This window comes from Toxorhynchites rutilus, chromosome 1 (genome assembly GCF_029784135.1).
Source record: "Toxorhynchites rutilus septentrionalis strain SRP chromosome 1, ASM2978413v1, whole genome shotgun sequence".
NCBI classification, from domain to species: Eukaryota; Metazoa; Arthropoda; class Insecta; order Diptera; family Culicidae; genus Toxorhynchites; species Toxorhynchites rutilus.
Genome location: NC_073744.1, coordinates 166,049,178 through 166,062,028, shown reverse-complemented (window position 1 = coordinate 166,062,028; position 12,851 = coordinate 166,049,178). Strand labels below are relative to the sequence as shown.

Below are 12,851 nucleotides of genomic sequence, written 5' to 3'. Positions count from 1 at the left end.
ATGTTTACAATAGGTAATGCTAAATAAAACCGTTTAAAAGTATCCCAGCAAACATTACATCGTATAATTTTGCACGTGCCAAGTCTTACAAGAAATCCGAATAAATCATAATCGCATATAATATTAGGCTGTCAAAAAAGTCCTGCGGTATTTTTTTTTGAATTTTCATTTGTTCATAAAATTAGTTACAATCATCTGTTTTAAGTCAAATATGGGCCGTTTTGTTCGATGACTTGTTCCCAACGAGATGCCAACTTCATAATACCCCTGTTATAGAAGCTCGCTTCCTTATTGGAAAAAAACTCGGACAGCCAATTTTCACAGGTCTCTTTTGTGGCTAACTTCTGACTACCTAGCTCGTTCGCCATGAACAAAAACAGGTGGTAGTCACTTGGTGCAAGGTCCGGACTATACGGCGGATGCAAAAGAACCTCCCATCCGAGCTCCCGGAGCTTCTGGCGCGTCACCAAAGAAGTGTGTGGCCTGGCGTTGTCCTGATGGAAGACAATGCGGCCTCTGTTTATCAAAGATGGCCTCTTCTTCATGAGTGCTACCTTCAAGCGGTCCAGTTGTTGGCAGTACTGGTCCGAATTGAGCGTTTGGCCATAGGGAAGCAGCTCATAATAGATTATTCCTTGACAATCCCACCAAACACACAGCAGAACCTTCCTGGCCGTTATGAGGGCTTGGTCACCGTCTGAGCCGCTTCAGCGGGTTTCGACCACGACCGTTTGCGCTTCACGTTGTCGTAAGTGACCCACTTTTCATCCCCAGTCACCATCCGCTTCATAAACGGGTCGATTTAGTTGCGATTCAGCAGCGATTTACATGCGTCGATACGGTCAAAGATGTTTTTTTTTGTGTCAACGTGTGTGGCACCCATACATCGAGCTTCTTTGTGAATCCCAGCTTCTTCAAATGGTTAATAACGGTTTGATGACTTATCCCCAGTTCTTGGCCGATGCTACGGCTGCTACTGTGCCGGTCTTTCTCGGCTAATTCAGCGATTTTGTCGCAATTTTCGACGACAGGCCTTCCGGAGCGTGGCGCATCTTCGACGACCTCCAGAACGAAAACGTTGAAACCATCGTTGTGCGGTGGAAATGGAAACTGTATCGGGTCCATAAACTGCACAAATTTTATTGGCAGCTTGAGATGCATTTTTGCCTTTGTCATAGTAGTACTGTAAAATATGTCGGATTTTCTCTTTATTTTGCTCCATATTTGCGACACTATAACTCACGAACGACTTAACCAAACAAAACACTGTCAAGGACTATATTATAGCGCGCAAAAATACCTTTCCAACAAGCTATAGTATGACTCGATACAACGAATACAACTACCCTTAGAAAAATCCTTGGTCGAAAACTACTAAATACATTTGGTAATGCAAAATTAGTAGAATGTACAAATTTTTTGTACATATTGTCAACAAACCCGCATCCCTACCAGAAATTAGTATATTTTACTCGATAACATTAGTAAGCTTGGACATTTTTTTTTTATTAATCCGTTTATTTTTACAGGCTCAGTTACATAGGTTTAAAGGAGCCACGCTCTTAAATATATTTTTACTATAAAATATTAACATGTTTCCTTAATTCTATGGTTAATAAAATAGGAAACCGATTACTCGCGGTCGACTCGAGTTTAGAAGGGTGACACACTTTGATTGGGAAAAGGATGGGATGTAAGGATATTGTAGCAATGTTCACACTCACACTCGCATTTACATTCACATTCTCATTCACACTCAATTCTTAAAACTATCCTTACATCTAATATGTATTCACAATTTAACTTATTCTAATGTTAGTAGGAACGGAACCGATAGTTCGCGAAGGACGAAAAGGAGGGGTAAAGGATGTAAGAACATCACACTCGAAGATCGATGGCTTTAAGGAAAACATATATTTGGGACATATAATCAAGATCTAGCCGAGCCAACACATCTCTCACCGGCACATTGGGTTGCTTTCCTCGAGCCCGAAGGGAGTTTTCTAAATTCGATCTGGCGATAAGATACAACTCGCACGACCAAACAACGTGTTCGATGTCGTGGTAACCATGGCCACAAACGCAGATATTGCTGCCGGCCAGATTGAAACAAAAGAGTAGCGCGTCTAACGAACAATGATTGGACATGAGTCGGGAGAAGGTTCGAATAAAGTCTAAGCTTGGATATTGTCATATCTGAAAATTGGTGAGAAAAGCGCGTATTAACCATTTTCATTGTTCCCATAAGGCAATACGGAGGTATAATAAGGATATAATTCTGATACGTGCATTTTCGGCGAGAAAATGTAGCCGATATTGGGCTTCCGAATCATGGTTCTGCTTGACATATGTGTTTATTAGTACGGTCGAAAATGACTATAGATTGGTAGTATTTACCAAAAAATTCGTTATATTTACTAATTATTTCTCTCAGTGTAGAACTACGCGCTTACAACGACACCTCGCGGAAATACCGCAGGACTTTTTTGACAGCCTAATATCAATCAAAGTATGTATCGTGTATATTTGAAATCGCATAAAATGTAAAAACTCGATTTTATATACCATTATCAAATTAGGTCGCAATTCGGTATAATAAACATTAATTTTATGATGTACATTGTCGTAAAATATATTTAATCCGCATCATATGCGTATATTACGCTGATGCAGTTTGTGTGTCGTATAAGCGTACAATTTAAATCGATTCAGTACTGTAGTAAATTGTGTTGCATGCTGAAAAAAATCATGAAACAGTGAATCAAAATAGATCCTAATAAAGAACATATTACATCATATTGAAATGTCAATGACATGCTGATGCACTCGAAAGTTTAAACCGCTGTTGAATTAAATTTCAGATAGCCGCGCGAGATAGCTGGCGGATGATAATCCAGACAACCGGAGTTCGAACCCACATCGGAGCAGTTTTCACCAAACATCAATCTGTGCCATTTTAAACATTCATATTCCACTCCCAACACAAGTCAATCAAACAATGATTATTTCTACAAACATAAATACTCATATATAAAAATGGCGATTCGTGAGGCTATAATAAACATTTCACAAAAATATTTTGCGCCATTTGTTTTTTTTTTCATGTCTGTAATAAATCGTATATGAATATGGCAAAAGTCGTATTTGGTTCTTTGACAATTCATGAATATACCCAGCAAACATTAAATCGTATAACTTTGCACATGATAAGTCACATATAATTTCGTATCAAATCACAATCGCATAAAATATCAATCAAAATATCGATCATATATATCTAAAATCGCATAAAATGCAAAAACACGATTTTCCATGTCATCGATGGATTGAGTGGTAACGTTGTCGTATCAAATCGCATATCAGTCCAAAAAGCATCGCATATCGTTATATACGGCTTTATATGCGTACAAAATATGGCATATACGTATATCGCCTCCACTTTTGTGTGTATATGCTAGTTATCTGCATCATATATCATACAAATGTGTCTTGGTTGTATGTATATCGCCTCCAATTATAGCTATTCATACGACTTAATGTTTGCTGGGTATTCATATTAGATCGCAATTCAATTTCAACATACCCAGCAAACATTAAATCGCATAACAAGCGTATATACAACATCATATGCCCTAAAATTTGGTTGGCATATAATGCGCCTAACTGGCATATGCATGCAAAAGTGGAGGCCATATACATACATGGCAAATGCTTACCGAATTTGTTTGGATGAATATGCAACTTTGACCGGCTATAATAGCGACTTTTGCAATACTCATATACGATTTATTACAGACATAGAAAAAAAACAAATGGCGCAAAATATTTTCGTGAAATGTTTATTATAGCCTCACGAATCGCCATTTTTATATATGAGTATTTATGTTTGTTGAAATAATAATTGTTTGATTGACTTGTGTTGGGCGTGGAATATGAATGTTTAAAATGGCACAGATTAATGTTTGGTGAAAACTGCTCCGATGTGGGTTCGAACTCCGGTCGTCTGGATTATCATCCACCAGCTATCTCGCGCGGCTATCTGAAATTTAATTCAACAGCGGTTGAAACTTTCGAGTGCATCAGAATTTCATTGACATTTCAATATGATGTAATATGTTCTTTATTAGGATCTAATATGATTTACTGTTTCATGATTTTCTTCAGCATGCAACACGATTTACTACAGTACTGAATCGATTTAAATTATACGCTTATACGACACACAAACTGCATCAGCGTAATATACGCATATGATGCGGATTAAATATATTTTACGACAATGTACATCATAAAATTGATGTTTGTTATACCGAATTGCGACTTAATTTGATAATGGTATATAAAATCGAGTTTTTGCATTTTATGCGATTTCAAATATACACGACACATACTTTGATTGATATTATATGCGATTATGATTTATTCGGATTTCTTGTAAGACTTGGCACGTGCAAAATTATACGATTTAATGTTTGCTGGGTAATCGCTATTATAGCCGGTCAAAGTTGCATATTCATCCAAACAAAGTCGGTAAGCATTTGCCATGTATGTATATGGCCTCCACTTTTGCATGCATATGCCAGTTAGGCGCATTATATGCCAACCAAATTTTAGGGCATATGATGTTATATATACGCTTGTTATGCGATTTAATGTTTGCTGGGATAGCATAAAAAGAATATTTTTGTGTTCTTGATTTTTTGATTATTCTGCATAATCCATTTTTACATTTAAATGCCTATTCTATCAAATTCCGTTTAAAAACCCTATTTAAATTGAACGAGAAAAGTCTCACCCAGATCTGGGTGACGGGGCTATCGAAGTGTTGGCAGGTGTTGAAGACGGCAATGGACTGTTATTCTTGGAAGATTCGTATCAAGATATTTTTGTATGATGATTTTGATTTTGATTATTTTTGTTTACTGTCTGTTTACGTTTCGAGAACTCCTAAATGATCTGATCTGAACCTCTAAATCTCTAAACCTCTCTATAAATATATCTAAAAAAATAATCACATAATTTTGAACTACAGTGGAACCTCGATTATCCGCGAGCGGATGATCCGCGGTGCGGATTATGCGCGACAGCGAGTTTCATTGTAAATCCATAGGCCTCCCCGGAATTTGTCAGTGAGTGATAGACTCAAACACTTTTATTTTGATCACTGCTTTTACATTATCTGACTACTGTTCTACACGACCTTCTAGATCAGCGGTACTCAACCTTTTTTTCAGATGGGCCACAAACACGTGGTAGTCATGGTGTCGCGGGTCGCTTGTGTCTAAGACTCGACCGCATTGTTAACGTAGGAATTATGAATGCCGAAAAACAAACATTATAGTAATTCAAGAATGAAACTTTTTAGCACAAATATTTGGTAGCACTGAGGGCCGTTGAATGAATGCTCTCAGTGAGGGAGAGGTTTCATTGTTTGCGAATGTTTCGCAAACTTCCAGTTTCCACAGAAGAACACAGCACTCACTGCTGAAAATAGCTTTTTCACACCCGGCTTCAAATGCGTTGCACTTTGATAACATTTTAAACCCTGAAACAATGCTCGATATCACGAAAAATTAATTGATCGATCGGAATGTCAGCATTAAATCATTCACGATTTATTAGTCATCTTGCTAGTGACCATTTGGCAGCGACAGCGGCAGCATTCCAAATGGTCTTTGTCAAGGCCGAATGTTTTATTTAGTTTTCCAAATTGGCCTTTTTTAAGGCTAGAGGCGTATTAACTGAGGAAGTCTGAGAATCTGAGAGAGCCTCTATAATTCAAAACATCATCATCATTACACCAATAAATCCGAACACGCTTCCAAATTTACTGAATCTCTCTTCCACCATAAATTCAACAATTTGTACGTGTGATTCAATTATACGCAACAATCTCCAAATATCTGTATGAAAACTCGCACCATGTTGGTTTTCATACCGTTATGTGAAGATTGGTTATATTTTTCATATTTTTTATGCTTAACTTGTGCAAGCTCTGCACGTTCGTTCAACATGGTAGCAATACAGAAACTGAAACCAGCCAGGGTAAGCACGATATTTATACTACTTTCACGGCCATCCGACGACATGCATCATCTACAGAGTTCTTATGATTTCATAAAAACTTATAGATTTTTGTGATTTCATTTGTTGGCTATTAAAGCTGTGAAAAATTAGGTCAATAATTAACTAACATCACTTATACACTTTTTATCTTTTAAAAGTAATTGTAATACCACTTCTCTCAACCGGCAAAGAGATGTTAACGCTCGAATCCTTGCTCCCCAAATGTTACCATATCGTTTTCGAAATTTTCAACTTGCACTCCAGTACAGATGCAAGAATGATGTGGTGCAAAAATAAGGAAACACTCTCCACCAGACGGCGTGAAAATCAACACAGTGTCTCCACCGAACATACATCACTATGTGGATACCAGTCTTTCATTTGTCCTTTCTATCGAACAAATCAGCTTTGTCTAAAATCAGTATTGAGAAAGACTGCGGTCTGCAAGTTCGAATTATAGAGGCTTTAAAACTTCAATTTATTTGGCTTTAACTTTGAGAAAAAAGCCTATTTGGAAAACTAAACTAAACTCTGAATCATGAATGTTGTGAAATAGCTTGTTTATACTCGATAAATTAAAAAAATGCTGCATTTTCAATTTCTATTTCATGAAAGGGGCTGTCCACATACCACGTGGGTAGAAAAAGCACGATTTTAAACTCCCCCCTCCCCCTCCGTGGACAAGCGTGGACATTTTCATACCCCTCCCCCTGTTGTCCACGTGGACATTTTTCTTGATTTTATTAGAATAATTCGGGAAATAACTGAATTGCGCATGAATTAAATTTTAATTCCATTGAGGTTTATTTTGTTTCAAATTTTACTTGCTGAACGTTTGCCGTGGCTCATTGGTTTTTTATGACAGAAAAATGAGTAGTAAAACAAAGCAAATATTCCATATGAGTTTAATTTTGAAATACTTGTATGTTTTTTGTTCATTGTTTTTGAAAGGCATAAAAAACTTTGCAGTTCATTCGTCTCTAATTAAAATACTTGTAATACTTTGTTTTTCTATTATCTTAAAGGCAATCTGCCATCTGGTTTGTCAACACGGAAACGCACAATATCCAGTTGAACAATCCGCATCCGAAAATAAATTACAAAATTCCAAGGATTGATCTTGAGCAAAGCCAATCGAATAAAATTAAATAGATTTAAAATCACTATCAGATACAATTTAAGCTCACGATTTTTGAACACATGCAAAGAATTGTGTTACTGTCACATAGAATACATATTCAATACTAGAAAGTTAATTTACCTACACAGATTTATTTCAGAAGTGTGCTTATTTCATCTGGAAATCTTGAAGCTTCTTGAGGCGTTGGCAGTAGCAACAACAATTTTTGAAGTGGCTCGTATCTTGTGTTATAATATGAGCTCCATCAGAGCTCGAGTTTTTGAAGCGCACAAAAACGAACAGAACGATTTTATATACTCTTTTTCTATCATTTAAAAAGAATTTCAAAAAAAGAAAAGATAAAGTAGGAAGCATGTACTGATATCTATAGATCCTCACTTGACAACGGATGAGGAGTAAAAGGTCGAAATTTTTCAGAGATTTCGGAACGCCTGAATCTTCGATATAAATGATGACATTAAGATAAAAAATACAGCATTTTCAAGCTACAAATTTCTAGTGTGTGATGTGTATATGTGTTGTAGATAAAATACTTTGCAAGAAAAGATAACGCGTTTATAGTTTGTTTTCAAAGTTTCTCTAGATTTTGAGAATATATGCTTAAAAGCAATCCAATCAACATGATTATTTCGCGTCCATTTTATTCATAGAGAGTTTCAGTAGAACTATTTACTACAGAGGTATTCTCTATCGAATGAAAAATTATCCCTTGATTTCGAATTAAGAATATTTCATGAAATAATGAACGCACAGCAAATGATGGTCAAATCTACTTATCGCAATCTTGGAAATATTTAATACATGATCCAGTTGATGCTTTGACGAATGCATTATTTTATAACAGAGTTATAGCGTTTCAAAGATCACTCAAAACATTTTCGACATTTCGCCACAGGAAATGTCGGTTCATTCACACAATCAATTCACTTTTAGTCATCAGCGCAATAGAAACCTTTTCCGCAATAGTTTCAAAGGGTACTAATACCTTATTAAAAATATTTTCAATATCTATATATATATTTTTATTTTTCAACTGCTTATTGACCATCCTGCATTGCGTGTCTAGATAGCTTCCAAAATGCTCGTGGGGAAAAAAAATCAAAAAACTCACGACTCAATAATTTTTTACTAATCTTGCACGGTAAGTTATTTGTATTGCTCTTTAGTTTTCCTCCACTTAAATCCTTATTGAAACGTCACAGTTTACCAGAGAGCAATTCAACGCCAAATTAATCCTCCGCTGCCCCGATCCTCCCCATTTTATTGAAATTTCGTTCATTTTTTCCAAAAATGGCCCTGAAGCCTGTTGCCCGATTGAAACTTTTTTTTTTGAGAAATTCATTAACCTTCTATTATTTTTTTTTATAAATGTTCAAACTATTGAGAAAACTTTCTCATAAATTGAATAAAATATCGAAAACTATTATATCTGTTTAAAATAATATTATTATATATAGGTTATTTGGTAGCTGATCCGAAAAATTTGAAGAGATAGGGGATCATAAAAAATCTTCCACGCTGATGATCAAATCTTAACTACGAAAGAATTATTGAACTTTTCCTTGAGACCGGTTTTTTGCCTTAAAATGACTGAACTGAAAAGTCAAAAAGTGCGCACGATGCTTTCATTTGAGGAAAACTTGCATAAAAATTATGTTGTGAACACATTTAAATTAGGGGAAGATAACAAGAAGGATAATAGTGTGGTGTCAAGGAAGGAACTGTAGAGTGGTTGGAGAGCTTCAATTTGGCTGTTTCTATCAGTTCCAGTTTATCATGCATTTTTGTAAAATTAATTAAAAACACAAAATTTGAGTTGGTTCCTTACATTTAAAAGTTGATCCTGGGTTCTATTAATTTTACAATTACATTCTATGCAAAATTTTCTTATCTTTCAAATGAACAGTATAATTATTCTAAGGAGCGTACTTTCTAAATTAGAGTCAGTTCAAGACATAAAATTAAATTCAACAATGTCCTAGTTGAGAATTGACTACATGCGTAGGATTTTTTCATCAAATATGATCCTCTATCACCTCCTGAAATATTCTATAATTTATCAGAACACTGGCTCAACGACTAGTGATGCATAGACAATCTCCTGCAAATGTAAATATTTATTCCTAGAAATTAATGGAATGAAAATACTTTGGAAAAATGATTTTACACGCAATTCTTTATGAAAAACTATACAGACGTTATTATCATATATTGTTCTCGAGATATAACAAAACGTATAGAAAATTATAATTGATAAAAATCATTTACGCATATCATGGAATCTCAACCATTATGGAATCGTTTAATTTTTATAGTTTTGGCTATGAGGGCTATGCATACCCCATAACTATAAAAGTTCGATCATAGGAAATAGTTGGTCATTCACAATTTACGTGAGATATTTTTATAATACAGATTTCACTGAAGAAGATCCATGATATGAGAGAAAATATATGAACGTTTGCCTGGGCAGCACTCTCAGGCTTCTCAATCCGTTTATTGATAAATACGGAGAGAAAATTCTTCCTGTCCACGTGGACTCAGTCTATACCCCCTCTCCCCTCTCCGTGGACAAGAGTGGACATTTTCTTACCCCCTACCCTCCCTAAAGTTGTCCACGTGGTATGTGGACAGCCCCAAACCGTGTTCTGTTTTCTGATTTTGCACCATTACTGAAAGATATAGCCCTACGTAAAAAAAATATGTGATGATTTCATAGGTTTTCGTTATTGTTACACATTAAAAATAGTTCAAAATAAAGTAACACCAGATGGGCCAACCGGAAAAGCCTGCCGGGCCACATGTGGCCCGCGGGCCGCATATTGAGTATAGCTGTTCTAGATGGATAGTTTAATAATTTCTGTGTTGATAAAACATAGTTCTCATGATGTAATTTCTTTTTCTTCGTGTTTGGAACTCATTTTTAGTCCTTTATTGCGTTATCCGCGATTTTCGTTATTCGCGGTGAGCTAGCCAGACTATTCCGCGGATAATCGGGGTTCCACTGCACTTAAAACGACCTCTGCAGCGTTTAAAGATGTTCTCATACGGAGTATGTTCGGTATATTTTGTGCAATCTCATCCTTATCCAAATATTTTTTCGATGCAGCAACATGCGAAGATACCTCGAATATATAAAAGCCCAACGCACTTCTCCACCAAGTCTAACAGTTGATGAGTCTTCAAATTAGTGAACGTGTCGCCGATCATAATAATTTCGATTTGTAATGAAGTAAGTGTACCCCTTCTCAGACTACCATCCCTGAAGACAGTTCTAAGTTTGTTCTCAATCTCAACGAAAATAATTGATTACTGATTGTATGTAACTCCTACCCTTACTCGGTCATTATTAGAATTATCTAAATACGCTTACAAAAATATATTTATTATAATATAAACCGTTATCAGAAAAAAAAACTGTTCCATATTCCTTGTAGAATACAAGATACACTATTAAATAGGATTTTTTTTCAACTAGCAATAATCGCACCTCGGTAAAACCTTATTGGTTACGATATCTCCACTGCGCAAACCTAATAGGATATTTATTCTTAACGAAAAATTTAATATTCGTTCATTTATTTATTTATTTTTTGCTTAACGTCTTTACAACATGGCCTGATTCACAATTTTTCTCCAATTAACTCGGTTCGTGGCTATCTCCCTCCAATTCCGCGGGCACCCCGTCCTCACCATGTCATGCTCCACTTTGTCTAACCACCTTGCTCGTTGTACTCCTCGTCGTCTCGTACCAGCCGGATTCCCGATGAACACCATTTTTGCAGGATAGTTGTCCGACATTCTTGCAACATGTCCTGCCCAGCGTATCCTTCCAGCTTTGATCACTTTCTGGATACTGGGTTCGTCGGTGAGTCGCGTGAGCTCGTGCCTCCACACGCCGTCCTCCTGTACACCGCCGAAGATGGTTCTCAACATCCGCCGTCCAAAGACTCCGAGTGCTCCCGGGTCCTCTTCGAGTGTTGTCCACGTCTCTTGCCCGTAGAGGACAACCGGTTTGTACAGGGAACATTTCGCACGACTGCTAAGTCTGTTTGACCTTAAGTGTTTGTGGAGACTATAGTAGGTACGACTCCCATTGATGATGCGTCACCGGATCTCGCGGCTGGTATCATTGTCAGACGTTACCATTGAGCCAAGGTAGACAAATTGGTCCACTACCTCGAACTCATCGCCGTCGATCATTACACTACTACCTAATCGGATTCTGTCGTGCTCGGATCCGAAAGCCAGCATGTATTTGGTTTTAGACGCATTGATTTTCAGTCCAATTCTCTCTGCTTCGTGCTTAAGTCTGGTGTAATGTTCAGCTACCGTCTCAAATGTTCTGCCGACAATGTCTACGTCATCAACGAAGCAGATTAATTGACTGGATCTATTGAAAATCGTACCACGCAAGTTAAACGCCGCTCGTCTCATAACACCCTCTAGCGCGATGTTGAACAGTAGGTAGTCACCTTGTCGAAGCCCCCTGCGGGACTCAAATGGATCAGATAATCCACCCGAAATTCGCACACAGCACTGTATTCCATCCATCGTAGCCTTAATCAGTCTAGTCAGCTTCACGGGGAAGCCGTTTTCGTCCATGTTTCTCCATAGCTCTTTCCGTGTCATTGAATCATATACGGCTTCAAAGTCGATGAATAGCTGGTGCGTGGGGACTCTGTACTCACGGCATTTCTGGAGAATCTGCCGCAAGGTGAAGATTTGGTCAGTAGTAGACCGACCTTCGATGAAGCCGGCCTGATAACCTCCCACGAATCTGTTTGTCAGTGGCGATAGACGACGGAAGATGATTTGGGAAAGCACTTTGTAGGCGGCATTCAGGACGGTGATTGCACGAAAATTTTCACAGTCTAGTTTGTCCCCTTTCTTGAATATAGGGCAAATAACCCCATCTTTCCACTCCTGTGGTAGTTGTTCTGTTTCCCAAATTCTGACAATCAGACGATACAGATAACTAACCAATTTTTCCGGGCCCATCTTGATAAGTTCCGCTCCGATGCCATCTTTGCCAGTTGATTTGTGTTCTTCAACTGTTTAATAGCATTCCTTACTTCACCTATCGTTGGGGGTGGTACATCTTCAACATCAACGTAATCGCTTCCATCGTCATTTTGGTTCTCTGCCTGTACTGTATTCAGGTGTTCATCGAAGTGCTGCCTCCACCTTTCGGTCACATCACATTCATTCGTCAGTATACCATCCTTATTCCGACACATTTCTGCTCGCGGCACGAAGCCTTTTCGGGATGCATTGAGTTTCTGGTAGAACTTTCGCGTCTCATGAGAACGGTGCAGCTGTTTTCCCGGAAGAGTTGGGTTTGGTCTCTCCGCTTCTGTCCATATCGTTCCACGTTCTGACGGGTAGCTTGACGCAGCATGAGCTCCCGCGCAGCGTTCTTCTCCTGTAACACTTGCTGACACTCATCATCGAAGCACACGTACCGTCGTCTTTGTTTCACTTGTCCTAGGATGTTCTCCGCTACGCTGTTTATGGCTGTTTTAATCATGCTCCAACAGTCCTCAACAGGAGCTTGATTAATTTGTTCCTCTTCCGGCAGCGCAGCTTCAAGCGAATGTGCGTAGTTTTCGGCGACATCTGCTTGTTTCAGTCGCGTAAGATT

At 37.8% G+C, this 12,851-nt stretch overlaps 1 non-coding gene across 1 annotated transcript; it reads right to left on the bottom strand.

Annotated features, from left to right (window-relative positions):
• Positions 1-10,604: 10,604 nt before the first annotated feature.
• Positions 10,605-10,742, bottom strand: LOC129763670 (U4 spliceosomal RNA). Its single transcript, XR_008741007.1, has one exon. It is a non-coding gene; the product is annotated as a U4 spliceosomal RNA (small nuclear RNA).
• Between the last annotated feature and the right edge of the window lie 2,109 nt (positions 10,743-12,851).